This window comes from Rhagoletis pomonella, unplaced genomic scaffold, assembly GCF_013731165.1.
Source record: "Rhagoletis pomonella isolate Grant_MI unplaced genomic scaffold, Rhpom_1.0 Rhpom_scaffold_00006, whole genome shotgun sequence".
Classification (NCBI taxonomy): domain Eukaryota; kingdom Metazoa; phylum Arthropoda; class Insecta; order Diptera; family Tephritidae; genus Rhagoletis; species Rhagoletis pomonella.
The window spans coordinates 58,951,993-58,965,356 of NW_023458560.1; positions in this window are offsets into that span (position 1 = coordinate 58,951,993).

Below are 13,364 nucleotides of genomic sequence, written 5' to 3' on the forward strand. Positions count from 1 at the left end.
AAAAAAAAACTGTTCGATTTTTCAAAACTAAAAAATGAGCCTAAAGCCATATTTTCTTCAGCTTCTCTAACAGGTCGTTTACGACCAAGATCTGGAGCAGGGTTGAGAGGATCACACCTTGTACCACTGAACAGTGATAGTTCTGTTACAGAGCAACTAGGATATTAGCTTCACGGTGCTGGTTTCCATCGATGTCGAAGAAGGCGCCCAATGCAAAGTCTTTATGAATGATGTATTAAATTATTCCTAAGTAAATATCTTAAGCAAAAATGAAAGATCTGAAAACCTGGCCCCAAATCCCAAGGTATATGGTGAGATTTTTATCAGCCCTCGTTATAAATGCCACCCTGATAATCCATAAAGATATGTACCCCCACTCTTCCTGCATTTTTCGTATATGGAAGCCAGACACCTACTCGGCACCTCGACGGCCCTTAGCAGTTGTGCAGCTATGCTGCCGTCCGGTCCTGAGTAATTAAAGTATTTGAAAGAGGTTATTCATCGAAAGATTTGTTTATGTATTGGTTGATATCGCTTTGGCTATATTAAAACATTTATCGTTATTACTATCGATAATTTCAGTGAAGATGGCAAGATGGCAGATAAGTTAATAAATAAAGGAACCCTCGTATCAACTCATTGACGTAAGTAACAGCTATTGCGCGCTATTTCCCACAGTGTGCCAGTTGGCGACTGATTAACCAGCAAAACTTTTGCCAAGTATTGACACACTATTTTTTTTTTATAAATTTCTACCAAATTCCTCTGCATTAATTTTTTTTTTGTAGAAAAAAATCGCACGTGTATGGCACAATTATTTCTGTTTGAATTTTTTTCTATCTGAAAGCCATCTGTTTCTTCAGTGGGACACATATGGTTGTAAGTATTTTGCTTGGAAATGAATCATTTTTTTGTTGCTTAGAAAATGTTATTAAATGACTGCAAAGGTGATTGCATTTTTAGTTGCACGAGTATGCATGTATGTAGTACATACAGATGTGTGTGTGTGTGTGTGAGTTGTCTATTCCCTGCAGGAAATTTAATTAGTTTGAAAGTAATTTATAAACTACTTTAGTTTAATATGGCGATGTCCTAGGAAGCAGTCAATTGCCTTTTCCTGCATATAATTTCAACTACTTTAAAATGCATTTGGCTTAAACCACTTCAAAGTCAGTATATTTCGAATTTTTTTGTTGGAAATATTTCGAAATTTTCTGCTGGGCTATGCGTTCCGGTTCGCAAATTTTACCCTACCGAAACCAAAAACGTATACATATCAAAAATTAAAAACAAAATATGTACTCACCTTTTTACTGCACACATTTCTTCTTTCTTTTCTTTTTGTGCTGATAAACGTTCCACGAAGAAGGGATTCCCTTTCTCTGATTTAAAATTAACTTTCGTAGCCATGACCACACACACCTAATTTATTTTATATAATTTCATTTAATTTTTGCTAAACCACACATTTCACTTAATCACAATTCACTTCTTTGCAAATATTTTGCATGAATTAATTTACCACAAATCATCGCTTATTGCGCACAAATAGATTCGCCGGTCGACCGCGACCCACCAATAATTTTAAAACAACCACAACCACTTCCGATTTAATACTGAATGAATTGTCTCGCACTGGAATCACCGAGTATTGTTTGCTCAATGATGGAATGTCTCCTCACATTCTTGCAATTATTCTCAACTCCTTATTGTACCTTCTCCAAAATTATTCGCATGATATTTTCGTTGCTCTATTTTTATTCTTCAACAGGTTTGTGTATGTATACATAAGATTTTTCTAATTACTACGCTCCTCTCAGTGACACTTACAAACATACATTCACACTCCTACAGGTATGCGGGTGGCTGCGTCGCAGTCGCATTCTCCCCAACAGCGCTGCTTTGTCTATCAAGTTTCCCTGATATTTAATTGAAAATTGTTTGCGATTTAATTAGTTTTTGAAAATTAGTAATGTTTCGCCAATAGTTTTGTGTAATAAATGTGCTTTAAAAGTGCAGTGCAAAGAAAGAATTGTTGTGCTAAGTGCTTGCTAAGCACCTCCCTTTTATAATTGCCATTCGTACTGTCATCAGGTATGTAACTTGAGAATAGAAATCGCTGCATCTTTTAGGCGCATCAATATTACATAGTCACATCGCGAGTTAATAAAAGGAAGGTAAAATAATAATAATAAAAATAATATAAAAAAAACTTTTTAATATACAACGCTTTTATAAATGACTAAAAAGTAGAAAATAATATTTCTCAGTCCCATAGAATTTGTTTTGATAACTTTTGATTTTGAAATTTTAGCAAAAGTCATTATAAACAATCTATGAAATTGAAAATGAAAAACGTGGAGCGCATGCAATACAAAGCATTCGATTTAATTGACAATAGTCAAACTACATAACGTAGACCTAAAATTTCTACAGCGAAAGTAGAACTTTGAAATCGATTTTAAGCGGTCGTTATTCATATACCCACATACATACATTCATATATTACTTTTCATATCAATTCAAGTGTATTACATGCGCCCCACGCTTTTCATTTTCAATTTCATAGATTGTTTGTAATGACTTTTGCTAAAATTTCAAAATCAAAAGTTACCAAAACAAATTCTATGGGACTGAGAAGTATTATTTTCTACTTTTTAGTCCATTTATAAAAGCGTTGTGTATTAAAAAGTTTTTTATACCCGAGCGCACTTGTGCACAAGGGTATATTAATTTTGTTCACATAACGGTTGTTTGTAACAGCCAAAACGAATCGAGATAGATATAGACAAATGTATACATAAATGATCAGGATGAAAAAAAAAATCGATTAAGCCATGTCTGTCTGTCCGTCCGTCTGTCCGTCTGTCCGTCTGTCCGTGTACACGATAACTCGAGCAAAAATTGAGATATCTCAACGAAATTTGGTATGTAGGTTTCCCTTAATCCAAGGTAGGTTGGTATTGAAAATGGGCGAAATCGGACTTTAACCACGCCCACTTCCCATATAACGGTAATTTCCAGAAATACGAAAACTGCGATATTTTAGTAACTACTGAAGATAATTTACTCAAAATTGATATTTACAATAATTTTTAGACGAAAAATAAGAATATTATAAATTTTTGGAAAATGGGCGTAGCCACGCCCACTTATGGTTACATGTGTATATCTTGGTAACCGCTGCACCAATTTCTTCCAAACTTGGCACAGTTGTTGGCCTTGGTACAGCATAAAAAATCGCAGAAACTTTTTAAAATCGGACAATAACCACGCCCACATCCCATATAACGGAGAGAAATACAAAATCTTCGATAAATCAGTAAATATTGAACGGTAAATTTCAGAAATGCTTGAAACTTCAATATTTCGAAATTGAAGGACGCTAATTTACTCAAAATTGATACACCCGGCTTACCATCTAGCGCAAGGTTTCGGAAAGGTGAAAAAACATATATTTAATACTTGCGCCGGGTATTTAATGTTCGGCTCCGCCCGAACTTAGACTTTTTTACTTGTTTTATATTATTTATTTTCTACCTTTTAGTCCTGTCTGAATAAAAGTTTGCAATAGATATTAAGATAATTCAACGATATTAATAGAAAGGTGCACACACATGCATTTACATATGTATGTACATACAAGCGAGCACCAATTAATTTTATTTAAAGAAATGGCGTGTCGTCTATTTCCGCTGTAGCAAACGTAGTACATAGGGCGACATCTAGATGTCATCTATCTCACCCTATTCACTACAGATGTCGCCCTATGCACTATGCTTTTTTATAGGAACATTTCAAAGCAAAGGTTTTATGGTGTCGGACACACAACATTGAAAGTTTCTGGATCCACAACATTGAAAGTTTCTGGACACACAACATTGCAAGTTGATAAAAGCGTTGTAAAAATGGCTGGAAGAGCATAAGTTCCAAGTGCGTGCAATTTTTGTTTTTACATGCCACTTGAATTTGGTTTTATCGCATATTTATGTACATATTTACAATACATATACATATATGTATTTTAGTACCATCGTTTGTTCGCTCATATATATCTCATTGTGTGAATAATTCTCGAATTTGAAGAGGGAAAATGGATCATGGGGAATTATAAAACTTAAAAATGTTTTTAATATAGCATTTCTGTATCTATTATGATACTTTTTTTGATATGTATGAACTCATTTGTTGGTTTTGATATGTATTCGTAGATGGTTTTAGGCATAGGTTTAGTAGTCTATTTTCATAAAAAAGCAAGGCGAAAATTTCAAAAAATACTAAAATCATTTTAACTGGGACCGTTTATAACTGACGAACATAGGTACATTCATATATGTATGGATGATATAATAGCTCTGATCCAACACTTTTCGTGTAAAATCCTCAAAAAAGGTCAAACAGCAAAATCATTCTCTAAAGTGAGAGTAAAAAGTGAGTAACAGCAAAACGTACGGAACAAAAAAAGCATCGGGTAAAATCTGCAAAACTTCAATCTCTACACAACTCTCCAAAAATCGTTCTAATTTTTATGAACCACAGATTATATTCCGAAAAGAAAAACAAAATTTAGGATTATATACAAATATAAATGCTCAAAAACAGTAATTGATGCGGTGTTTTCAAGATATTTTAACTTGTGTCACAAGTACTTATATGCAAGTATGTATTATATTTTATCAATCATACCGATAATTTCATGTATCGAAAGAATTAAACATGAAAATTAAAAAAAAAATTAAATCAGCAAAATGAATAAAATTAAGTGAAATTAATGTTTAATTTCGTATTTTCGAGCTTAACTCCCTAATCTGTAATTAGAAAAAGAGATTAGCCACACAACCGAGAGATTAAACCGATAACTTTTTGGTGTCCAACCTAGTTTTATCGATTATACATGCGAAGAAGAGGAGGAATGTCAAATGTAAAAGTAAACAAAATAAATAATATAAAAAAAACTTTTTAATATACAACGCTTTTATAAATGGACTAAAAAGCAGAAAATAATACTTCTCAGTCCCATAGAATTTGTTTTGATAACTTTTGATTTTGAAATTTTAGCAAAAGTCATTATAAACAATCTATGAAATTGAAAATGAAAAACGTGGAGCGCATGCAATACAAAGCATTCGATTTAATTGACAATAAATAGTCAAACTACATAACGTAGACCTAAAATTTCTACAGCGAAAGTAGAACTTTGAAATCGATTTTAAGCGGTCGTTATTCATATACCCACATACATACTACATATAATACTTTTCATATCAATTCAAGTGTATTACATGCGCCCCACGCTTTTCATTTTCAATTTCATAGATTGTTTATAATGACTTTTGCTAAAATTTCAAAATCAAAAGTTATCAAAACAAATTCTATGGGACTGAGAAATATTATTTTCTGCTTTTTAGTCCATTTATAAAAGCGTTGTATATTAAAAAGTTTTTTTTATATTATTTATTTTCTACTTTTTAGTCCTGTCTGAATAAAAGTTTGCAATAGATATTGAAATAATTCAACGATATTAATAGAAAGGTGCACACACATGCATTTACATATGTATGTACATACAAACGAGCACCAATTAATTTTATTTAAAGAAATGGCGTGTCGTCTATTTCCGGTGTAGCAAACGTAGTACATAGGGCGACATCTAGATGTCATCTACCTCGCCCTATTCACTATGCTTTTTTATAGGAGCTTTTCAAAGCTTTGCTTTATGGTGTCGGACACACAACATTGAAAGTTTCTGGAACACAACATTGCAAGTTGATAAAAGCGTTGTAAAATAAAATATATCTAAATGGCATAATATGTGAGCAGAACGAAATGTGACCACGGTGGCACAGAAAAGAAGTTTAACTTTTCCTCGAGTTGTGTGAATAAAAGCACAACCAATTTGACAGCTAGCGAGCTTTGATTGAGATTATATTTATGTATATGTAAACGTACTTTTATGCTTTGCCGTTCGCATATGTTTACACATCAAATTTCATGAGTACCTAGTAGTTTTTTATGTACTAAACAAATTGTATTGCCAAAAAATGAGTTTCTGATTGGCTTGGCTCACACCTGCATACATATGTTTGTATAGCAGGTATGAATGTATTTATATATGTAGGTATTAGAAATAAAAGATTTTGCTACCTGTAGACTTGCCAATCCATTTGCGTACATTTGTATATGCATACATATGTATGTATGTATATAAATTTGTATGCTGTTCAAATTGAGTAAGCCGTATTAAAATGGCGACCGAGTTGATTGGTTGGCTGCTAGCTTTTTATCTTCCAGCGATATTTTGTTTAAAATGTTCAAATTTATTTTTTTCTAATTCATTTATTAGATGAAAAAAGCAAATATTTTATAGTAAAGGAAGGTGAATCGGTTGTGCTTTTATGTTTTAAATTTTCCACAATTTCACAATGCTATGTATGTATGTATGTGTATATAAGTACATATTTATTGTGCATGGCTATCCGGTGGATGCGCGTATTTTTCTATCTTTTCTATATCTAAAGAAGCAAAAACAAATATATAAAGCGCACATTTCCGGCGGGTGGCGGCTCGTGATTTGTGTGTGTGCGCATTTTCTAATTCAATCTTTTTGTATTCTATTAACATATATGTACATACATACATACATATCTAAATATGTACCTGCATTTATTGTAAATATAAATTTCATCTAACTGCTGCAACTATTTGTTGAATATTTTCATGCTCTACTAAAATGGCATATTGCGCTTTATTGTAACAAAAAAAAAAAAAACCTTTCAAAATACGACGGGTATAAATGACGATGCTAGCTAGGCATTGGGTGACTGCGTTCTACTATTCTCCATAAAAATATATGTAAATATTCGTGCATTTGTATACATATGTTTGTTACAAATTGGCCATAAAAATATTGGGTGCGTCACTAGTCAAGCGTTACGTATGTATGTATGTATTTTACAATACAGATTTACATAGTAGTCATTCTAAGTCGAAATCTAGTTTTATTATTTTTCGTAATTTGCTTTCAATTAGATTTTTATAGCTGCATTACAATTTTTTTCGCTTGTTTTCGTTTAACTTTCTTTTGTTAAATTTATTTGACTTTGTTTTCATTTTTAATTGTGATTATAAATTTTTGTCAAAGCTTAATTTTATGGGTGCAGCGTGAAAATTGCCGAGCATTTATATTGAATAAGAGAAAAAATACAAAAAAACAGAATCCAAAAAACAAAAAAAAGACAGGTGAATTCAATGAGCTCGCTTTGGGAGCGGAAATTTGAAATTAAAATTGCAGCGAATTACAAATTTTGTTAAGTAAAAAAGAATAATAAAAGCGTGAGTATAATAAACAAGTGCAATCATGTGTGCATGACAAATTTCTATGGATGAGTGGACATGAGTATTAAATCATCAGAAAGAAAAAAAAAATACAAAACAATTTTTAAGAGGTGTGTTGCCACAATAATTGTCGATAAATATGTATTTCCAATGAAGCGTTTGAATTATAAGAATACGTACATATTTAAGTACCTAAATGAATTTCCTATTTAGTAGAACAGTGGACTTTTAACAATTAAATTTACGGGTTTTTTAAATCGTAAACGTATTGCTGTTGCCATCACTAAAAAATGTCTTGCAACTTTTTTAAATCTGACAAGAACCACGGTGACCGTAAATATGATTTGAAAATGCAGGCCAATTTTTTATTGCGATCATTACGATTATTTTACTAAAATTTAATGGGCTACAAAACTGCAGATCCGAAATTTTTCTAAAAAATATTATTAACTTATTTACTGCAGGTCATAAGGGTAGCGCAATCATTTTTTGATTATTTTTAAAATTTGTATAAAATTTTAAAATCCGATTTACACGTAGGATATGCTATATTTTTACTTAAAATTTATGAATATTAAATAAACAAAAGGAAAAATGCAAATACTAGGGATTAAAAGGCTGCGCTATTCAAATGACGAGGAGCGTATATTTCTTAATTATTAATCTAATTTTTAGACTTTAAACATAAATCAAATTTTCTTCATTGGTATTAATCTTTTTTTAATGAATGATTATGAAATTATAATAAAATATAATAGGTATAATATTTGTATAATTAGATACAATAGTTTACACGAAATATTAACCCTTGTAAAGAAAATTCTTTATGCAAACTTTGGATGCTCATTTTTTAAAAAAAGTATTTACGAGATTTTTTCGAAAACGTGTTTTTTTGTACTTTTTGCAGTTATTCGTCAATATCTCATGAATCAACGAAAACGACCTACAGTTATTTCATATGTGTAGATTGTGTGCTCCATAACATCTACATTTCTCATCCGATTTTCATGATCTTAGGCTAAAAATTTACTTTACGCTTTTTTCGACTTTGGTCGCTTGTAACACTAATAATTTTCTTTCAAGTCAGCAAAGTTATATATTGTTGTAAGAGGACTGTAGGTCGCTTACGTTTATTGGATGGTTTTTTCATGAGATATTGACGAATAGCTCCGAAAAATACCAAAAACAGGTTTTTCGAAAAAAATCTCGAAAACGCTTCTTTAAAAAGAAAACTGGCATGGAAAAAAAAAATTTTTTTACGCGATTACGACAAAATTTTTAGATCAGTGTTATTGATACTTTTGATGCTGGTCTTCACTTCCTTCTCATCCATTGTCCGTAGCTGCACAAAATTTAGACGGCATTGACTGGTTGAAGCTTCAAAATCAGCCTCACCCTTGTGTAGTTATCAACAGGTTAAAGGGTAATTTTAAAATATCGAATAAAATTCGGCACAAAGGCAGGTTGCTTGAAAAAATCCATACATTTTGAGGTTTTTCTGTTTTGAAAAACTACGCAGGACATACCTTTGAATAAGAGTACGTTCCTGCGAAAAACAGCACGGATGGTCACCGTAAATGTAACGGTGTTTTCGAAAGATGCAAATTCTGCGATATTTCACTCTTTGGTTGAGCAGAGAAATATTTCAGCAGACAAATTTTTATGAAATAAATAATTACTTTTTTTATTAAAAGAGCGTAGCTACGGTACGGTTGATTTTTGGCTATATTTTACGTAAAAGTAAAAAAAAAACTGAGTTGATATAAACGTGGTAATAAGTGTATTTGCATTGAATTCACAGGAAGTATAGCCGTTCGAATAGTTTTGTCTAGGTGCGTATCCCATGAGAGCTTATCATCAAGAAAATCTCCCAGATATTTGACCTTTTTGGAGAGTGTATCTTTTCTCCCTGAAGAATTGGTTGTCACTTTTCCTTTTTCTGGAGAAAATAACTATGCTAGTCTTCTTGGGGTTCACGTTTAACCCATTCTGTAGGAGGGTGGAGATAGTGTCTTCAAATCTACCTCTGATTAGGATGACCATGTCATCCGCTTATGAAGGCAGAGTAGTTCGTCTACTACGATGGACCATAGCGGAAGGGGCAACTTTTCGTAGCTAAGAATCTGACTCTTTCCTGTCTTCGAGTAGATGTTCTAGTTCTGTATTTAAGAATGTTTCTATCCAGCAGCATGTGGTTTCATCAACCCCTTTGCGCAATTGTCTATTAGAGACGGTGAGGGCAAAGGCAGGTACTCCGATCTCTGCGTTGGAAAATCAGTTAAAGGAGGACTTGATTTCAAGAAGCCACTGATGGGCTTTGCTCAACATTGTCTTATCCCTCTATTATGAAGCAATTTAAAGAAGAATAAGCAAATCGGTTGAATAAAATAAGATACTTAGATATATCAGCTCGAAAGCTCACCTTTTTTCAGTTATCCATGCTGATAGTTGTAGTTGAAATTTCGTCTGTTGTTCTCTGTTATTTTTAGAATCAAAATTATTGCCTACTCGACATCCTTAAACTCTTCAGCAATGAAAACTATTTCTTTCTTATTGCGCGTAGTTTACTAGAACCTCAATCCTGCTCTTTTTCATGTTCTTGTTCTTGTACTTATTGGTGTTGTCGTCAATAAGCATTGGCATGAAAATCGCTGTTGCTTACATGTTGCAGCTAGTCAATGTTGTGACAATAATTGTCGCCAATGTGGTAATCTTCACTGCTCTTCGAAAATGTTTGTCTGTTTTTTTTTTTTGTTTTTTTTTTTTGTTTTTCTTGCAACAGCAGCAACTTCACAACTCGCATTTTTTTTTTTCATTCCTTAACCATTGCATATCGTTTTAGGGTACTGCACACGCCAACTGCCTGCCTGCCTGCCTACAATTGACTGCCCAGCTGTCTGTCCGCCCGTCTGTCCCAATGCAGGTTTGTCATTGCCGCCATCACAAGCGAATGTCAACGAGCTAGCAGTTTTTTTTTACTCATCACTTTCTTCACTTGTATGTGTGTATGGTTCACTACGCTGCATGCAACTGCTGCTTACCCCATAGCTTACCGCAAGTACCAACCGATTGCTGCAAGTGTTGTGACGCCGACTTCCTCAGCTTTGGTGGCAACAATTCCCATTTTCTGCTACTTCAGAGGTGGCAACCTAGCTCGAGTGTATAGGTAGTGAAGGGGGCGCGCGCGCGCGTTCAGGGAGATGGCTGTTGCGCGAACCTAATGGACAGCAACACCTCTCAGCGATGGTGCAAGTTCGTGTTAAGTCGCTCCTTTTTCGCGGTGTTGTTGGCGTTGTTGTTGGAAATGGCTGCCACTTGTACATATCTATGTTCCTCCGGATCCATTTCCACCTCTTCGATTTTCAGTGTCGGCATTGGCATCGGCATTATCGTCGTCGTCCCCGTCGTCGTCGTCGTCATTGACTTTGTATTGCGTTGCGTCGTCGCGTCAAATATCTTAGCTGCTTTTGCTGTTTTGTGATTGTTGTTGTTGTGCAGTTAGCATTTTCCAACTGCTTTAATACAGATTCTGGAATTGCTATCTGTTTTTTTTTTGTGTATTGCTAATGTTGATATTGTTGTCGTTGTTTGTGTTTTTTTTTTGTAGTTTTTTGTTGTATTTTTCATGCCAATTCAATTCCTAATTTCCTACCTTTTTCCAATTTTCTAGCAGCCAGTACTCAGTTTGTCCAAACTGTTTGTTCTCTGTCCAATTCAACAACATTCAATTCGTTCATTTTTTCTGCCGCTTGAGTAGTAGCTTTAAGTTGTTAAAATGTTTTTGTAAAGGAGTAGTAATTTAACAATAGCTTTTGAAAGGTTTTGCTTCCTTAATACTTGTTGGTATTTCTTTGTTTGAGGTGAACTTTCTTGAGATTTTAGCTACGCCTTAAAGTGAAACACTACAACGATCTACTGAAGAAGACCTTTTCTAAATAGTTTTAATATTTATGGACCCAAGATCCGAAGATAAAGCCAGCGAATACATTATAAACCTTAATGAAGACGATTTCATCGTTATCTAAATCGATAAATACATAAAAAGGCACCGGCTCAATGGAAAAGAATCCAGCACTGATTACATTACGCATGTTTGGGACCTCAATATGAAGGTACCTATTGGGTTCTCGACAGAGAAATTGACTGATGGTTCAAAGATGAAACAAGGAACCGGAGCCGGTCTCTACTCGAAGGACCTGCAGATCAACCAGTCGTTTCGTCTAACGAACGACTACAGTGTCTTCCAAGCAGAGATCTACGCAATAGAGAGGAGGGCTGGTCGTTTACTTAGTAGTAGAGTTTCAGAAGACAAAGCCACTGTAGGCAATAGGATCTAAAATATTGAAATCGGAAATTGCAAGGACACGCTGGCGTCACTGCGCCATATCAACGTCACTCTAGGCTCGGTCCCCGGACGTAGCAATATTGAAGCGAATGAGTCGGCTGATTAGATGGCCAGATGCGGCTCAGAGAGGGCCATAGAAGAAACGGATATCTCCGTGCTACCACCATTTAGTGATCACGTTAGGAGAATTGATAAATACACCGTGGTCGCGACTAATGACTTGTGGAATAAGCGGGCAGACTGTGAGATCACAAGATTATTATTGCCGCGGCTTAGTAGGAAAAGTAAGAGGGATGTACTGAAACTCAATAGGTCAGCAGTAAGAGTCCTTTTCGGCGTCATCACATAACACTGTGCTATAGCATCAAAGCTTCAACGTTGGCGAATACTAAAAAATACTCTCTGCTGAAGCTACCGTACTGAGGATGAGGAAGAGTCCCTGTCGATGTTCAGACCTACAGACGCAGCGCTCAAGCGCATGAGTTCACGCTTCTTCAACAGTCAGGGCAAGATAGCATATGTGGAACTATTGGATCACCACGGCTTCATTAGGGATAGTAATTGGTTTAGAAGAATAATGACTTTAAGTTACTCTCCAGATTATGGGTACGTGTCTCCTCGTGACACTTGCTTAAAGAGTTGAAACGATGAGAGACTAATTGGCCTGAAGTCCTTGGGTACAGCATGAGAGTTCCTTCCGGCCTTCAAGATGAACACCATCTTGACGACCCTCCAACCCTTGCGAATATACCCATATCTTACGCAGTTCGCGTAGATTATGGCCAACCAACGGCTGCGCAGGTGTGATGCCATCAGGTCCACGCACTTCCCTTAAGGGAATTTCCTCCGGAGAAGTATTGAAAGGAAAGTGAGTATCCAGGAGCAAGCTAAGTGAATCTCGCTACTCATAGTCCAGGGTCCTTCCTCATCTCTCAAGTGACCCAGCGGAGCGGGATTCCTAGCGAGAATACGCCTAATTCTAGAGGATTCATGGCACCCTTCAATGTTTTCGCAGAAAGACCTCCATGAAACTCTTTGCGACTTCCTTATCTCGGGTTTTTAGATTCTAGTCCAATTTTATAAAGTTCCCAATCGGAAGATAAATTACTCCTACGGGCCCTATTGAATAATCGTCTGCTTGACGCCCTTAACTTAAAAAGCTCCACCGTCCACCAAAGGGGTTTCCCTCCACCTTTCTGAAATCTCAGCGGGCATGCGCTTTCTGCACGCAGAGCTGAAAACTTCGACCAACCCATCTAGTGAGTCCACTGACTGCACCGAATTTACTTCTGGCGCAAGAGGGAGCGCTCGGCGAAGATTCCTGCAGTACTGATCCCAGTTCGTGCTTCTAGGATTCCTGAAGGGAGATTATGTAAATTGTTCGCCGCCATCAGCTTGTAGTCGCTTGATCTGAGTCCAGACATACTGTTACTGCTAAGCCACGGCTCCTGGATCAGAACCAGTTCAGCTCCACCTTGGTCAAGGCGACCTTCGAATGTTGCAGATTAATCTGCAGATCTACAGAGTCTTCCAGAATCCTCTCCATGAGCGCTAGTTAGTTCCGCGCTCTAACCTCCAACGTAGATCCCATCCAACAGCCTATCGAGATTGAAGACGGACCCCCCGGCAGAGGAGCCGACCCCAGTGCTCTTAAAATCCGAGTCTCCCAACTCCATGCTGTCGG